The sequence below is a fragment of the Dipteris shenzhenensis genome, chromosome 32, assembly GCF_047967505.1.
Source record: "Dipteris shenzhenensis isolate YYH24624 ecotype China chromosome 32, Dip_SZ_1.0, whole genome shotgun sequence".
NCBI lineage: Eukaryota > Viridiplantae > Streptophyta > Polypodiopsida > Gleicheniales > Dipteridaceae > Dipteris > Dipteris shenzhenensis.
In genome coordinates this window covers 36,106,879-36,123,108 of record NC_141627.1, presented here as the reverse complement: position 1 = coordinate 36,123,108, position 16,230 = coordinate 36,106,879, and the positions used below count along the sequence as shown (strand labels likewise).

At 49.7% G+C, this 16,230-nt stretch overlaps 1 protein-coding gene across 4 annotated transcripts in view; it reads right to left on the bottom strand.

Annotated features, from left to right (window-relative positions):
* The window catches only part of LOC147880676 (Mitochondrial import inner membrane translocase subunit Tim17/Tim22/Tim23 family protein), a 65,992-nt gene that overhangs the window by 11,616 nt on the left and 38,146 nt on the right, over positions 1-16,230 (bottom strand). The window contains exon 5 of one of the 4 annotated variants that reach the window (XR_015540600.1): positions 15,492-15,664. The exons of the other annotated variants lie outside the window; for them this stretch is intronic. The gene's annotated coding sequence lies outside the window, so the exon portion shown is untranslated. The remainder of the gene's footprint in view (positions 1-15,491; positions 15,665-16,230) is intronic. 4 annotated transcript variants of the gene reach the window in all.

The following is a 16,230-nucleotide window of genomic DNA, read 5'->3' as shown; positions in this document are numbered from 1 at the left end:
CGTACTCCCCGCACCCCGCAGCCTTCGCCCCGCCCTCAGCTTCGACCCCTCCGACCCTTCATTTCGCCTCGCCCGCCTCACCCCCAGGCTCCACCGCCGCTTCATCCCCTTCTTGGGTGGCAGCCTGTTTTTCTTCATCGGAAGCTTGCAGTTAGTCTTGGCGGTATGGCGGCCCCCAGCCCGGATCCGGAGGCCCAGTCGGACCCTCCCTCTCCAGATGCCTACCGCGTTATCCTGACAGAGCAACAATCATCCCGTGTTCAGGCGGTAGCCAGTGACTTTGCTCGTACCTCTGTTTACGGTAGAGTCATTGGACACTCCCCCTCCAGGTCTACCATCAGGGACTGGCTCCAGTCCACTCTCTTGCTAGAGGATGGCCACATTGAGGAGGTGGCCCTTATGGGAAGGGGCATCTTCTGGCTCAAACTCTCCAGTGAGAAAGCTGCGAGCAATCTGGTTGCCGGTTCCCCCACATCGATGGATGGGAAGATCATCATGATAGTCCCGTGGTACCGTGGTTTCAGCGCAGCGGATTTCGATACTCGGTTCCGTATACCTCGCCACCCAGTGACACTCGTTTTTCCAGGGCTTGCTACTGAGCTGCGGCCGATTGTCAGGGACTTGGGCTCCCATTTTGGCTGGGTTATGCACGACACCTTTGCCGATGCGGTGACCACGGCAGGAGCTCCCCGAGTCCGTGTGGCTGTGGCGGATCCTGCGACTCTCCCTGCAGTGATCGAGATCGTTACAGGTGCCGACAGTATCACCCAGAGCATGATAGTCACCGGACAGCCAGGTCAGTGCCTGCGGTGCCATGGCTTTGGGCACTTGGCGGCTGCTTGTCCACGCTTTGCCAGCTCGTCTCGACCCTCCCCGCCCCCGCCCCCTCCGCCCCCACCTCCCCCCCCCGGACAGCCACGTCAGGAGGAGCCGAGGCAGTCGGAGCCTGGGCCAGAGGTAGTGGGCGGTTGGACCGAGGTTCGAAGGAAAAGAGGAAAGAATAAGAAGATTTCGGATAAAGGCAAGGAGGCAGAGGTCACCATTCCTGCAGCAGCACTCCACAGGCCTGACAGGCAGATGCCCCAGGGACCTGGGAGAGCCTCTTCTTCGACGGCAGCCCACCCTCCACAGCCTCAGATCCTCCTCTCCCCCACCCCCCCGCCTTCTCCCCGGTTTCCCCAGTTTCCCCCCCCCTTCGCCCGCCCCGCAGTTTCAGCCCCCGCCTCCTTTTCCTCAGTCCCCTCCCTCTCCCCCTCCCTCTCAGCCCCAGTTCCAGATGCATCCCCATCCCCCTCCCCCCCCTGCTCCCCTCGCCCCTCCTACAGAGTTAGCTGCACCGTCGCCTTCCCAGCCGAGTGCAGCCTCCGCTCCACCTCCTCCACCTTCTCCGCCAGTCGCCTCCGTGGAGCCCGAGCCGCCTATCCCGCAGCCTCCTCCCCTTCCTCCCCCGCTTGCAGGACACCTGGTGTCTGTACCACCAGTGGAGCAGGTTTCCCTTCCCGCTAGCCCCTCAGTGGCAGACTCAGCTGGGTCTCAGCTCCAGGAGAGAGAGCTCCCTCGAGACTTTTACAGATCTGGCCCCTGGGACTACCTGGATGTGGCCGACCTTGGGACCTTCCCGGCTTGTCTCGACATTAGTATCTTCATGCTCCGCAAAGGGGCGGATGGGAGGATTGGTGCCTTGGCTCCCAGGGATGGCCCTAGCTTCGCCTTCACGTTCCTCAGCGATGGCACCGAGACCTGGACAGACGACTCGGTGTGGGAGGCTCTCAGAGAGCAGACACACGCCCAGATTTGTTCCTGGATAGGCCCGTCCGGTGGGCAGCTCCTCGAGACTCAGTGGTCCGAGGGCGATGTGCGCTTGCGGTGGCGTTGCGCTGCCAAACGTTTCCGATTGATCGTGATCCTCAGACCCCCCCTGGAATGGCCTCTTCCCCAGGATGTCAGAGCTTGGTCCCAACAGAAACTCCGAACCTTCTACGGGATGACTGCTTCAGAGATCTCGAGCTGGCTCGAGAAAGCATTTGTTCATGGCACTAGGGGCCTCTCGCCTTTGCTGAAGGTTTTGAAGAACGGGCAGGACGACCCCGTCTCCCCCTCCAAACCTTCTCACAAGCGGCAGCGCCTCCACTCCGATCTGTCTGATTCTTCTTCGACTTCTTCTGCGAGCAGACAGCTGTTCGCAGCCCCCCATCCCTCTCCATGAGCCTACACCTCGTTTCCTGGAATGTAAACGGGTTTCACTCTTCGAGTACCCGTGGTCCCAGGAAGCTCATTTTGCGTCAGGAACTTCAGCCTGCAGTGATTGGTCGATTGGATGTACTGCTGCTCCAGGAGCACAAGCTTTCTGCGGCTCATGCCCGTAGCTGCGGGAAGGTTCTCCCTGGACGCTCCTACACTTATTGGGAGCCTTCGATCGGCGCACAGGGGAGGAGCGGGGGGGTCTGTACCTCCGTGTGCGAGCAGTTAGCTCAGTCAGTTTTCGGTCACGGCACGTTGATCCCAGGCCGAGCCCTTTGGGTAGGCCTGAATTTGGAGGGATCCAAGATAGGAATCCTCAACATTTATGCTCCCACAGACCTCAGATGCAGAGCCACCTTTTGGAGGACACTTACAGGGATTCTTCCAGACATGGATTCCTGGATTGTTGGAGGAGACTTCAACAACCTGGAGACCTTGGAGGACCAGCAGGGTAGAGATCCGGAGTTCACAGGTATGGCTCAGGCAGAGCAGTCAGCTTGGGACTCTTTCATCTTCGCGACAGGAGGGAGGGACAGTTGGAGAGACCCGTCCTTCCGGCGTTGGCACGGGAGCCTGGACTTCTCTTGGGGCTTCCGCAGGGAAGGAGGCAGACTCCTGGAGCGGCTTGATAGGTTTTATGTCAGTGATTGGGCCATCAGCAGAGGTGGCCAGGCGGGCATTGTTCCAGGGACGACACTATCCGACCATGCGCCTGTGCTCCTCTCATTAGATTCGGCAGCCCAGACTCTCCCCCCCCGATCATGCAGGATTCCCGATTCCATCTTCTCGAGGGTGGACGTCCGTAGCAGCATTTGCAGTCTTTGGGACAGAGACTGGGGGGAGGGCATGGATCTGGTAGACTCGGTCGCGCAGGCTCTGCAGGAGTCCAGCCAGATCTGCCAGCTCGCAGCCCTACAGGTTCGACAGGATTGGTGGGGCAGAGAGAGAGCTCTTCGGAGGGACCTCGCCTCCATTCAGCGACTTCAGCAGTCTTCCCCGGGCTCGGAGGAGCTTCGGATCCAGGCCCTTCGAGCCAGAGCCCTCTTGGAGGAGACCCTCCAGCGTCGCTCCGAGTTCTCCTATCACGCCTCTCTCTCCTTCTGGGCCCGGAAGGGTGACCGGATGTGCAGGGAGTTCTTCAGGACACACGGCCAGAGAGCTGCAGGTGATCAGCTACGGAGTCTCAGGACAGCGGATGGTCACATTGTTACGGACCCGGGGGAGGTCATGGGGTTGGCCACTGACTTCTACAGGACCCTCTTCCAGCAGGAGCCACTTGCCCCTCGTGCTAGTCGTGACCGTGAGGAGGTGTGGAGGCACATTCCATCCCTGGTCCAGCCCAGCATGCAGGCGTCTTTGTTGGCGCCATTCACCGCGGATGAGATGTTGGAGGCCTTGATGGCTATTGATGGGCAGAAATGCCCAGGTGAGGATGGGCTATCCCGAGCTTTCTTCACCTCCTTCTGGGACCAGATCCATCAGCCCCTCCTTGCAGCTCTGCAGGGGATTTTCAGCAGCGGTCAGATGCCAGAGAGCCTCTCCTCGGGACTGATTTGCCTCATCCCGAAGGGAGGAGATAGACAGGAGATCCGCCAGTGGCGTCCGATCACTCTCCTTACCACTGCCTACAAAATCCTCGCCAAGATGATCAGTGCCAGAGTTCGACCTCTACTCCCAGACCTCGTCCATGACACTCAGACAGGCTTTGTCCAGGACCGCAGTATCCTGGATAATGTCTTCACCTTTTCAGAGGCGGCGGAGTGGGCTCAGTACAGCGGTTCACACCTTGCCATTTTACTTCTCGACTTCGAGAAGGCCTACGATCGCGTGGATTGGTCCTTTTTGGAGGGGACTCTGGAGCGGCTAGGTTTCCCGGCAGGCTGGATTCAGGGTATCTCAGCTTTGTACAGGACAGCGTCTAGCAGAGTCATCATTGGAGGCAGGATGGGTGAGCGTTTCAGCTTGGAGAGATCAGTTCGTCAGGGTTGTCCCCTGGCTCCTTATCTGTTTCTCTTCTTCGCCGAGGCCATGACTTACTACCTTCGGGCGAGGTCCACAGGGCTCAGGGGTGTTCGCCTTCCACTCCGGGAGGACACGGAGCTTCTGGACTCAGAGTACGCAGATGATACAGCCCTTTATGTCCAGGACGATGAGAGGATGCTAGAGAGGGTGCGGATGGCCCTGGAGGTTTTCTGCTCGGCCGCTGGTGCGAAAATCAACTGGAACAAATCAGTTGGTTTTCTCACAGACCCGGGGGCGTGTTCTCAGTGGGGGCGATTCCTGGGCTTCAGATGGATTCCACGTGGTCAGACAGCTAGATACCTTGGCTTCCAGGTTGGCCTAGACATTACGCCAGCTCAGCAGTTTCTCCCGGTGCTAGATTCCATCCGACGGAAGCTGGCTTTCTGGAGCACTGCTAAGCTGTCCCTTGCAGGTCGTGCTTTAGTAGTTAACCAGGTCCTTCTAGCCACGGCTTGGTATGTGGCTTCCTGTTGGTGCTTCTCGAGATCCAGCGTGGCACAGCTCAGGAGGTTGGTTCGGAACTTTCTTTGGTCTGGGGAGGATGGGCAGAGAGATACCAGAGCCAGGGTTGCTTGGCAGACAGTCATTCTTCCGCAGGCGGAGGGGGGTCTGGGGGTCATTGATCCAGAGCTTCAGAGTCAGGCCTTGTTAGGCAAGCTTATCATCCGCGGTTTGACCCCAGGGGGGCAGACGTGGAAGATGTTACTCCAGCAGGGAGTCGGCTCTTGTGTCCCGCGCCGAGGTGGAGAGTGGCTACCGTCCTTCAGGTGGATCTTCACTTCCGCCCCGCTCACTCAGCCCCGCTCCCCACTCGTTCGTAGCCTCCTCATGGTTTGGAGGCGGCTCCGTCTCAGTCTCATTCAGTCCCAGCCCAGCTGTCAGGAGGAGATCGATCGCCAGCCGCTCGTCTGGAATGGGCAGGTCAGAGACGCCGAGGGCCTTCAGTTGGGGGAGAGATCACATATCAGGTGGGACGGCTGGATGAGGGAGCCAGCCCGGTCCCTTCGAGTTTGGAGGGATACGTACAGACATCTGGAGATGGCCGATCTGGCAGACGCAGCGGGAGGTGCACGCGGAGTCCAGGCGAGACGCACGGAGATCGACGGAGCGATCCCAGCCGCTTGGTTGGCTCCACCTGAGCCTCAGGTCCTCATGCCTGGAGACACCCACTGGCTGGGACAGTTCACCCCCCGTGGCATCCCACTGGTGGTCGCAGGACGTTTGGATGACTCCTCTATCGCCTTCTTCGCGGTTTCAGGGGACGGACGACTCAGGAGAGAGGATGCGCTCATTGACCCCCTACTACCGTGGCAGAGGGTTAGGGTCGTAGGCCTTCTGGGGAAGGTCTGGCATACCGACCCTAGTATCGAGCAGGACCAGTTGCAGCTTTGGCGTCTTTGGCTCTGGGAGGGGCGGGCCTTGTCAGAGCTTGAGTGGGACCCAGGAGAGTGGTGGTGGCCAGAGATTGTGACAGGACAGGGGCAGACTTCCTTCTTCGCTTACAGCACGACTCTGGGCAGGCGAATTCTCGGGAGGATGCAGAGCCGCCCCCCCACCCAGCGTCCTAGCTGGTACGCACAGGGTATCTCCAGGTTCTTTTTGCAGGCTTTCTGGAAGGCCTTGTGGGAGAGCTGGCGGCCGCGGAAGATCTCGTACTTCCTGTGGCTTCTTACCCACAAAGGTCTTCCAGTGGGGAGCTGGTTGAGGCAGATAGGCCAGGAGGGTTGCTGTCAGATTTGCCATGCGGATGAGGAGTCACCAAAACACTGCCTGTGGAGCTGCATGCGCGCCCAGGAAGTGTGGAGGTGGACTTTCGGGCTTCTTACTCGTGCAGCACCAGAGCTAGGAGTGATCACTTGGGGCGCGTTCTGTTGGTGCAGCACCGCACCTGGTCTTCATCACTTGTTCGAGGCATGCCAGCAGGACCCCACTTTCCTTATCACACAGGGGACGTGGGGGCCGCTCGAGGGTATCCCACAGCACCTAGCAGAGGCTGATACAGGAGTTCGGGAGAGGCAGCCAGTCTGGGAGATTATCAGCAGCATTACAGGATGGCACATCTGGACCTCGCGCTGCGCGCAGATCCTCGGTGGCACCTCCTTATCGACTGCCCAGATCATGGCGGAGATTTGGAGTGAGATTATTCATACCCTCAGAGGCCAGTGGGACCAGATTCAGGGAGACTCCCGGGCTGGTCAGGAGAAGCGGAGACGCTTCCTCCAGGCTTGGGATTCACAGAGCCTCTTCTTCGAGCAGACTACGCAGGGCCTTCGGTGGCACTACTCACCACCCCGATGGCTGTTCATTCACACTCAGCATATTCCTCCGTGAGAGTATGATTTATTATGCTACCTTTTGGGCTGCGTCCGGTTTGTGTACGCAGCCCGTCAGCTATAAGCTGACCTCTTGTATCTTGTTCTCGAAGTAATATAATTAGAACTGTTTTTTCGGAAAAAAAATCATGTCAAATTCAGCTTTCATCAGCCTTGAAATCTGCAATTGTTTCCTCATTTGACTCTGTGAGCAGCATGTCATCTACATAAAGAATGATGACTAAAATATCCCCCCCCATCCTTCTTGATGTAGAGGGTGCTCTCAGTTGGACTATTATGCAGCCCCTTGCTGGCCAGGAAGGCATCAATCTTGGTATACCATGCACGTGGGGCTTGTTTCAGCCCATATAAAGCTTTATTCAGCTTGCAAACTTGATGTATATTATCCGAAAGTTCAAAGCCAGGAGGCAAGTCCTCATTATGGAAAGCTGTTTTTATGTCCAACTGATGAACATTCCAAACAAAAGTTGCAGCCACTGCAATAACTAATCTGATAGTTGTCATCCGGGATGTAGGAGCAAAAGTCTCCTCATAATCTATGCCCTTTTTCTAAGCATATCTTTTGGCAACCAGCCGTGCCTTGTACCGATCAATGGATCCATCTGGCTTCCTTTTCACTTTAAAAACCCATTTGGTACACTTTGAAAACCCATTTGGTACCGATGGCTAATGGACTGCAATCCATTGTGCATGGCATTCATCCAGTGCACATTATTCTTGGCTTCTTAGAAAGTATTCCTCATCAAGAAGAGTACCTGCATAAGATGATTCAACAAAAAGAAGCCCCCCCTTCGTGCCTTGCTGCACTACGAGTCCTGCCAGGCAAAGGTGCCTCAAGTCTACTCTCCTTAAGAGTTTGTATCAGCCAATTTGGAACTATTTTTGCTGCATGTATCTCTTGAATCTCTTGCTTGACAACATCATCCACTGCCTGTGGACGGACAAAATCAGCAGGTGGCTGAATCAAGGCATGTGGAGCAGATCTTGCATGTGGCAAGATTGTAGAGACGATAGCCTTTGCTTTCTACACTATACCCAACAATACACTTCAGTGCCTTAGCTAACAACTTGTGTCGAAAGTCCACATGGGCATATCCAACACATTCAAAGACATGAAAATGATCCACTGAAGCTTTCTCCCATGCCAAGCCTTATAGGAAGTGATTGTCTTTAAAGCCTTTGTGGGAGCCCGAGTCAAGACATAATTGGCACACATGAGTCCTTCGAGCCAGAATCTGTGAGGCAACTTCTTGCTAGTGACATGCATCTATCCATTTGAGAAGTGACAGGTGCAACCACAGTCTCTGCCCGTGTCTCATCTCCGTTGACATAATCCCATAGGTGATTGCTAACTAAAATATTGCGAAACATAAAACTCCATAAGTAGTTGGTACCATCCAACTTATCCTCCTATGTGAGGACACCAAAAACCTCATTGGGGTTGTTCTGAGCCATATCTACCAGATAAAACAAAAAATGCAGCAAATCTGACAAGTGAATTCCCTTCCTGGGATCAAAGATGCACAACCAAAGTCTGCAAAAAATCTGCCCGAAATGACAGGTTGCTGTCACAGCCTATCAAAGGCTTAAAATGCACCAAAATGCTCTGCAATGCCCAAAATCTGCAAAATATGTCTACAAAAATTGGCAAATGTCTGCAATGTGACTCGATCTGAGTCCAAAATTGCTTGCAAAACTCCCAAATTGTCTATCCACTGCCAAATTGCATCCAAAATGCAAAAGCCCCAAATTTTTGTGAGAAATTGCAACTGAAAGAGTGAAAATTGACTGAAAGCCCCACATGTTGCCAAAATTGCACTTCGCCTGCAAAAGCACCAATTTCTGGACAAATCTGCAATCTGCTTGCATTGTCTGTCCAAGAATGCACAAAAGCACTCCAAAATTGCAATGTGCCTGCAAAGGACTCACAAGCCCCGATTTCTTTGCAAAAAGAAACACCTGCAAAGGAAAGCACCTGCAAAATGATCCTGCAAGGAGACCTTACAAAGAAAACCTGTACGGAAGATCTGCAAATGCACAAGCAGATCACGAAGCAAGTCTTGCACTGTACGGCGGAGCTGTGTACAGATGCTTGTACAGACCTGCAAATGGTACGACACCTGCAAAGGTACGGACAGCCTGCCAATGTACGGATGGGTTAGTGTACAGTACGCGATCTGTACAATGTACGGGCTATACGGCGCTGACACTCCGTATGAAAATGTGCCGTACATCATACGGCTAGAGTACAGAAATCCGTACGCGTGGACTGCCCTTTTGCAGCAAGATAGCAGCTAAGGCATCCTTAGATACACCAACACTAACAAAGAAGTCCTTCCCCCAATCTGGCGGGATCATGACAGGCCCTTTCTGAAGCATCGCTTTCACAGTTTCAAACATCTTTTGGATCTTCTCTGTCCATATAAATTCAGCTCCCATCTTTGTCAACTGATGCAAGCGATGAAGCACCCGATTCTAACAAAAGCCTCTCATAATATGTGATTTTCTGCAAGAAAGTCCTCAGTTGCTGACACGTTTTCAGCAATTGTAAAGCCTGTATTGCTGAGATCTTTTCAGGGTCCATCTCATTTTCTTCCACTGAAATGATGTGCCCCAAAAGTATCACTTTGGCTTCTGCTATATGACATTAACTGGGTTTCAAATTCCCATGGGCATCATCCAATTCTTTTCAAATCCAAATGAGTCTATGAATTTTACAAATACGGTGCGGACACCTGACACATGAAACTTTGGAAAGGTGCTGAAGCATTAACCAAAGTAGACAGCATGAGATGTAAAGTATAAGTCCCGTTGGTGGCACAAACGTCATCTTTCTCTGATCTTCCTCAGCAATACGAATCTGATAGTACCTTGAGTATCCATCACATTCAATATCTTTCATGACCAGGCACTTGATCTAAGATTTCATCCTAGAGCGGAAGGGGATATATATATATCCTAGAGCGGAAAGGGATATATATATATCCTAGAGCGGAAGGGGATAAAAATCCCTCTTTGTGCAAGCATTTAATGGATGCATGTCCACACATAACCGCCCCTCCCCACTCTTCTTTGGTGTGATTACCACAGCAAACACCCATCCTAAATATGCCACAGGAAAGGCAAAACCTCGAGCACGTCTCATCAGGCGGTTACAGGAGTTGGGATATGGGCCAGAGATAGTTTGGGCTGTTATGGCAATTTATAAGAGGGTTTCTGGTAGGGTTCGAACAGGGGGTGGATGGACATATGAGATCATGAGCACCATTGGGATCAAACAAGGTTGTCCACTCTCACCGACCTTGTTTGGCCTCTACACAGACGAGCTTGAGTCTTTTATGAGGACCCTAGAAGGAGCTGGTTGAGCTCTCACGGGTTACTTGCTCCAGATTTTTTTATACACTGATGATGTAGTACTCTTATCGTCGTTCGCTGGGGGGCTCCAGAGACATCTAGATGCATTACGGGGTTTTTGCAAGTCTCATAACTTGAAGGTCAACCCGGGTAAAACCAAGGTTATGATCTTCAACACCTCCAAAGCAGTTGCACACAAAGAGTAGTTTACGTTTGACGGGGCACCAGTTGAGATCATTTCATCACACACATACCTAGGAGTTCTGTTCTCTAGACCTATCTTCACGATGAGACCGGCGATGCAAGCCCGCCTGAGTAGAGGTTATGACTCCCTGGCCCAACTGGAGAAACAATGCTTCCACTCACACTTTCAGGACCCGCGGACCAAGGTTCTCCTTTTTGACTCCTTGGTTCAACCTGCGAGCATGTGTGGTAGCACTTGCTTGGGACGAAACCTCTCCAACACAAAGTGGGCTCGAGTGGAGAGATTACAAGTTCTCCTACTATCACGGATGATATGCAGCAAGCCATCTGTCCCTCATCGGATCATTCAAGCTGTGTTCAGGGCATCCCCACTGCAATTAGATGCGGCGTTTCAAACTATCACTTACCTCTACCGCGTGCACGCTTATGGCTCCTGTACCACTACGACTCTCTCTAGGTATCCCCTCTACTCGGCCGCTCTTTGAAAAGGCAATAGGTGTCTGGAGAGGCCCTCCAATCCGTCTCTGAAAATGGCTCCAATTCTACTATGAGATTCCCATTGCATTTTCAGAGACGGATTGGAGGGCCTATCCAAACACCTATTGACGTTATGTATGCATATAATATTGTACTCGATCAAACTGCGTCTCCACATGAGGCTGATGGCGCCAGGATGGCTGTATATGACTATGGTGGACATGTAAGATGATATCACTGACTATGTCTACACAGTTTTCTGGCATGGGTTAGGATGCTCGCTTAGTAGCTCCACCCTTTTGCTCATTGTATCAGGTTTTCTTTCAGTCTCATAGACCCATCGCTCTTTAGCAGCCTTTAATAAACTTTCTTTCCTTCTTTCTTTCTAGGTGTCAAGTCATCAATTACCCCACAATCATAATAGCCTTAGACCAAAAGACTCTCAACATACTCGACCACCTTTTGAGTTTCTTTAGTCTCAGTCATGAGTTCACTCTCTTAACACTGAGACTCAAATTATGTATATCCATGATCAGGCTGCAACTACTTTAGTTTTCCTTCCTCTTCGATACAGATTCCCATATGGAATTCAGCATGAATCCTGTCCACTAAGCTTGGCGGCCATTCAAATCTGGGTGTTTAAAAAATATCATGGTCGGAAACATGAATCTCTAAGGAAGTAGCCAACATAATAAGGGACAAGGGACAGTTTTTCCCATAAGGTTTTCCATCCCTGAGCTCAGTTAGAGACTGAGTTTGTGGTTGAGTTAGTCACCACATGCATGTTGACCCCAGTTAGGGTCCATCCTAGGCTTTGTCTCTACAACCACCCTAGTGCTCTCTCTCTTTTGTTGTTGCTCCAAACACATACAGCTTCCATTTTCCATCTCACCTTGCGCTCCAGCTTTCAGTTTTTCTCATATCAGAGCAAGCTGCTGGTTGCTCCCACACCATTCCCCACACCCCCATGCGCCAACCTACACTTCTGTCACTATGCTGTCTAGAGCCAGGCAACCACTCCAACAGGTGTTCCAAGGCAAGGCATATATTTCCAGAACCGCTCCTTGCTATTTCCAGGATCCCTCCTTGATTGGGCAACACATTCTATCAGAGTTTTGACGTCCTTCTGTGGCTAGTCTGATCATACTCAGGCTGGGTGCATCCGTTTTTTCCCTTTTAAACATCTCGTTTGAAGCTGGCCGACACTTTTCTTGAAGGTTTCATACCTGCAGCAAGTGCCTTCTTCATGGTCGCATCTGAAACAGCTGATTTCTCCACTTTCAGAGGAGGTTTAATTGCTGTTTTGACAGTTTCTTGTTTCATACTTAATAGAAGTCTCTTTCAAAGCCAATGCTTGGCTTTAAAATGCACCTCCAAAACTGTCCCAAAGAGAATCAATCTGCCCATGCTTGGCTCAAAGTGGCACAAGGGCTAATGAATGCGAGCAATGGAGAAGGAACATAACTCCAAATGCAAGCTAAAAGATAACTGTATGCATGTTACACCTTGAAAGTGGGCAGCAAAATGCCTCTGAAAACAGTCCAAACAATCATTGAAAAATGCTCAATTTCAAAGCAAATATACCTCCCACAGTAAACACCACATTTTGACAATTCTGCAGTACATTTTGACAAGTACAGCTCTGTACTTTGCTGCTCCAGCCTTAAATAGAGGTGTACAATCTCTATTTTATGCTCAGATTACGTGGTTTTTACTTTTTTGCAAAATACTAGTCTGTAGAGGTGTACAAACTCTGTTTTATGCTCAGATTGTGTACTGCAGAATTGTCTAAGCACCTACGTGACCGACACCTCTAAATGAAAAAACAGATCTGCAGCAGTGATTAGATGCCCCAAAAACTGGTCGAACTGACTGTAACAGCAGGTACAGCTCAAAAACAGGGGCATCCAGGTAAGAAGAAGCTGCTGCACAGCCTGTACCGCAGCTGACACGAGCAAGACAGCGTCCATACAGATTTGTCTGTGGACTTACAAACAACCAGCCTGAAGATTTACAGCCTCAGTCTGTAAATTTAAAGACTCGGTCTATGGAAGGAGTTTGACCTAAAGGCCTATATAAGGGAGCATTTCCCCATCAGCAGCAGCCCACCCCCTCCAGCAGTTCCAAAAAATACCAGCAGTGAGCAGCAGTAGTCAACTTCACCCTTCACCTACAGTGTCCTTTTCTCAGCCATTAGGCAAACAGTATTCAGCTATTGGCAAACAGTCAATAAAAACATAAAACACTCTCTATGAAGGGGGGGCAGTTTATGTAAACTAACTTCAAAAGCTGAGATGGCATCATGATTATTCCCAGTCAGCAGCATGTCATCCACATACAGATGATCCCTTTAACATTTTGAAGGTGCTCTCAGTTGGACAATTTCTGAATTTCTGGCTGATGAAGTAGGCTTGTATCTTCTCATAGCGAGCTCTAGGAGCTTGTATCAGGTGCTTTTCTCAGCTTACACGCCTTGGTTTCTTGACCACTCACAACAAAACCAATGGGATGATTCACAAAAAATCTTCCTGCATTTCCCATTTAAGAATGGCTGTTTTTATATCTCAAATGAGACACATTCCATCCATGATGGGCAGCCAATGCAACTACACATCTGATAGCGGACAGCCTAGAAGTAGGAGCAAAAGTCTCTTCAAAATCAATGCCCTCTACTGAGCATAGCCTTTAGCCACAAGTCTGGCCTTGTCCCCGTCAATGGTACCATCAGATTTCTCTTGACTTTGTATACCGACCTAGTGCGTATGGGCTTCTTGCCATGTGCCAGATCCACACCATTTCTTATGAAGTGCATTCATTTCCTGTTACATGGCTTCCTGCCAATGTTCATCTTCTAACTGAAGCTAGCTCCTCTGCATCATAGAGAGTGCTCATACAGGCCACACCTACATGCTATGTGGCATTTCTTGCTCTAGTCTGTGTCCTACTAGATAGAGGAGCTGAGAGCTTACCCTCCTACAAGTACAATCAGCCAACATGGAACTGTTCTGCTTGTTCCATGGCTGCTCTCTCTTCCTGTACTGCTTCCTCCACTTCAAAATCTGCAATGGGCTGATTTTGAAGCTAATTTTTTGCCTCCACATGCTGTCCACTAGGCATCAGAAGCTGCTGGTCTTCATGGACCTCTGTGCCCAATGGACAGACCTTCAAACATATTCTGTGAGTTACTTGTTAACTGTCTACTGAATTCAGCAAGCGGCTTGAGGTGAATTCTCTGCAAAACCATCTCTTCTGTCAAAGATTCCTTGCTTGTATGGATATAAGAGAGGGCATCCATTTTGCCACAGTTGTAACCAACAAATATGCATTTTAAAGCCTTGTCATCTAATTTGCCTCTCATCTGTTAAGGCATATGAACTTAAACAAGGCTGCGATAAGTACTGAGATAGTTAACCTTCAGCTTTCTGAGATAGTATACCTTCGGCTTTCTCTATGCTACCAAGTATGATTTGAATGCATCTGACAAATATTTCCCCGCTCCATATGCACGGAGGGCATCACCTTGCAATCTGATTCCTTCCAGCCATTGAAACAAAATGCTGAAACACTTAAATTTTCAGACTTTTCTTTCAATGGATAAACCCAAGCAAATCTAGAGAAAACATCAATGAAAGTTACAAAATATAACAATGGCCTAGAATCTATTCCTTCTCAGAAATGGCTTCATCAATATTTAGGAGCCGCTCCGGAAGAACCTAGATCTTTGTAAGATGATTAGCCGTGCTATCACCTTCATGGATCTCCAAATCCTCAAGCTCCTTCTTAGGAAAAGCAACCCTTACCTCAATCTCGGCCTGATACATGATCTCAAGAATCTCTCATGCACATTACAAAGTCTTGCATGCACGGATGTGAGAAATGATGGATTTCTTCACTGACATAGAGATCATGGCTAGGGCCTACGCATCACGTAATCCCACCTTCTATACTCTTGTATAGAAGTTGAAGGTCTTGCATTTCTTGTCTAGCAGCTTCCTATTCACGGTTCTCCTATGACTGGTGTAGTAGGGGCAATATCTATAGGACGAAAATCATCCCCATAAATTATTTGCAACCAACAGATTTTTTACCATAAAGCTCCACAAGGAGTAGTTGGTTCCATCCAAATTGTCCTCCTGTGCCAAAACCCCATTATTCTGCCAACCAAAGTTCATAAAATGCTCGCAATCTACCCCAAAAATGTGACTCACATTGGGTCCAAGTAAAAATAGCCCTAAGTCTACCCCAAAAGGTCTACGAAAGAACGTACAAAACTCTAATTTCATGCAAATTTCAAGTTACTTAACAAATATACTTGAAATCGACAAAAGCCCCAAATTTTCACAATTGATTGCAAAAATGATCAAACTTACAAATCTATTTCAAATCTACAAGAAGCGCGAAATCTACTATGCCTACAAGACACAATACGATTCATACGATAGATCTTGTATGGCCAGCAGTGTACCACAACAAAAGATTCTACAGACGATCCTACATGAATCCATATGACGCGACGGCTATACGAAAATCAAATATACGGCACAACGATTATAAAAAAGTCAAATGTACAAGATAGTGCATACCTATTGTACAAACAATGGCATGTGTGTACGGACGGGTAACAATGATGCAAATGAGCTGTGAACAATGCACGACAAGACACGTGGAAAAGGTAGGCAAAGGTGTGTGGCACGACAAACAGATGGTAGGCGGCTCTCAGACAACGAAGAGAGCAAGACACACTGAACCAAGGTGGGTGGCAGCTCTTCATATATGTAATTTTACATACAATTATACCTGAAATTGACAAAGTCCTAGAATTACACACTCATTCTAAGTGATTTAGACTGCAAAAATTACCAGATCTGCAAATCTTTTTGCAATCTACAATGCCTCTAGGTGCAATAAGATTTGTACGGCAGATCTTCAAACAGAGCGATGGTGGGTGGCTCTCAAACGACGATGAGAGCAGGACACACTGAACCAAGGTGGGTGGCGGCTCTTCATATATGTAACTTTACATATAATTATACCTGAAATCGACAAAGCCCCAAAATTACATACTCAGTCTAAGTGATTGACTACAAAAATTACCAGATCTGCAAATCTCTTTGCGATCTACAATGCCTACAAGGCACAATAAGATTCATACGGCAGATCTTGTATGGCCGGCAATATACAACAGTACAAGATTGTAGAAACAACGATGTTTGAATCCATAAGGCAATTGTACACAGAATGACGTGTGTGTACAAACAAATGATGACGCAGATGAGTTGTACAAAGCACGATGAAATAGGCGATGGAGGTAGGCCAATATGTGTAGCGCAACAAACAGAGCAACGACTAGTGGCTCTCAAACGACAGACAGAGCAAGACACATTGAACTGAGGCAGGAACGGCTCTTTGTATATGTAATTCTATAAACAAATACACCTAAAATTGACAAAAGTGCCAACATTTGAAATTGTAAGAAGGCATAATAAGATTGACAAAAGTGCCAACATTTGAAACTGTAAGAAGGCACAATAAGATTGATACAAAAGATTTTGTAAGGCCAGCAGTGTATAGTAGCACAAGATTGTACAAATGATCTTGT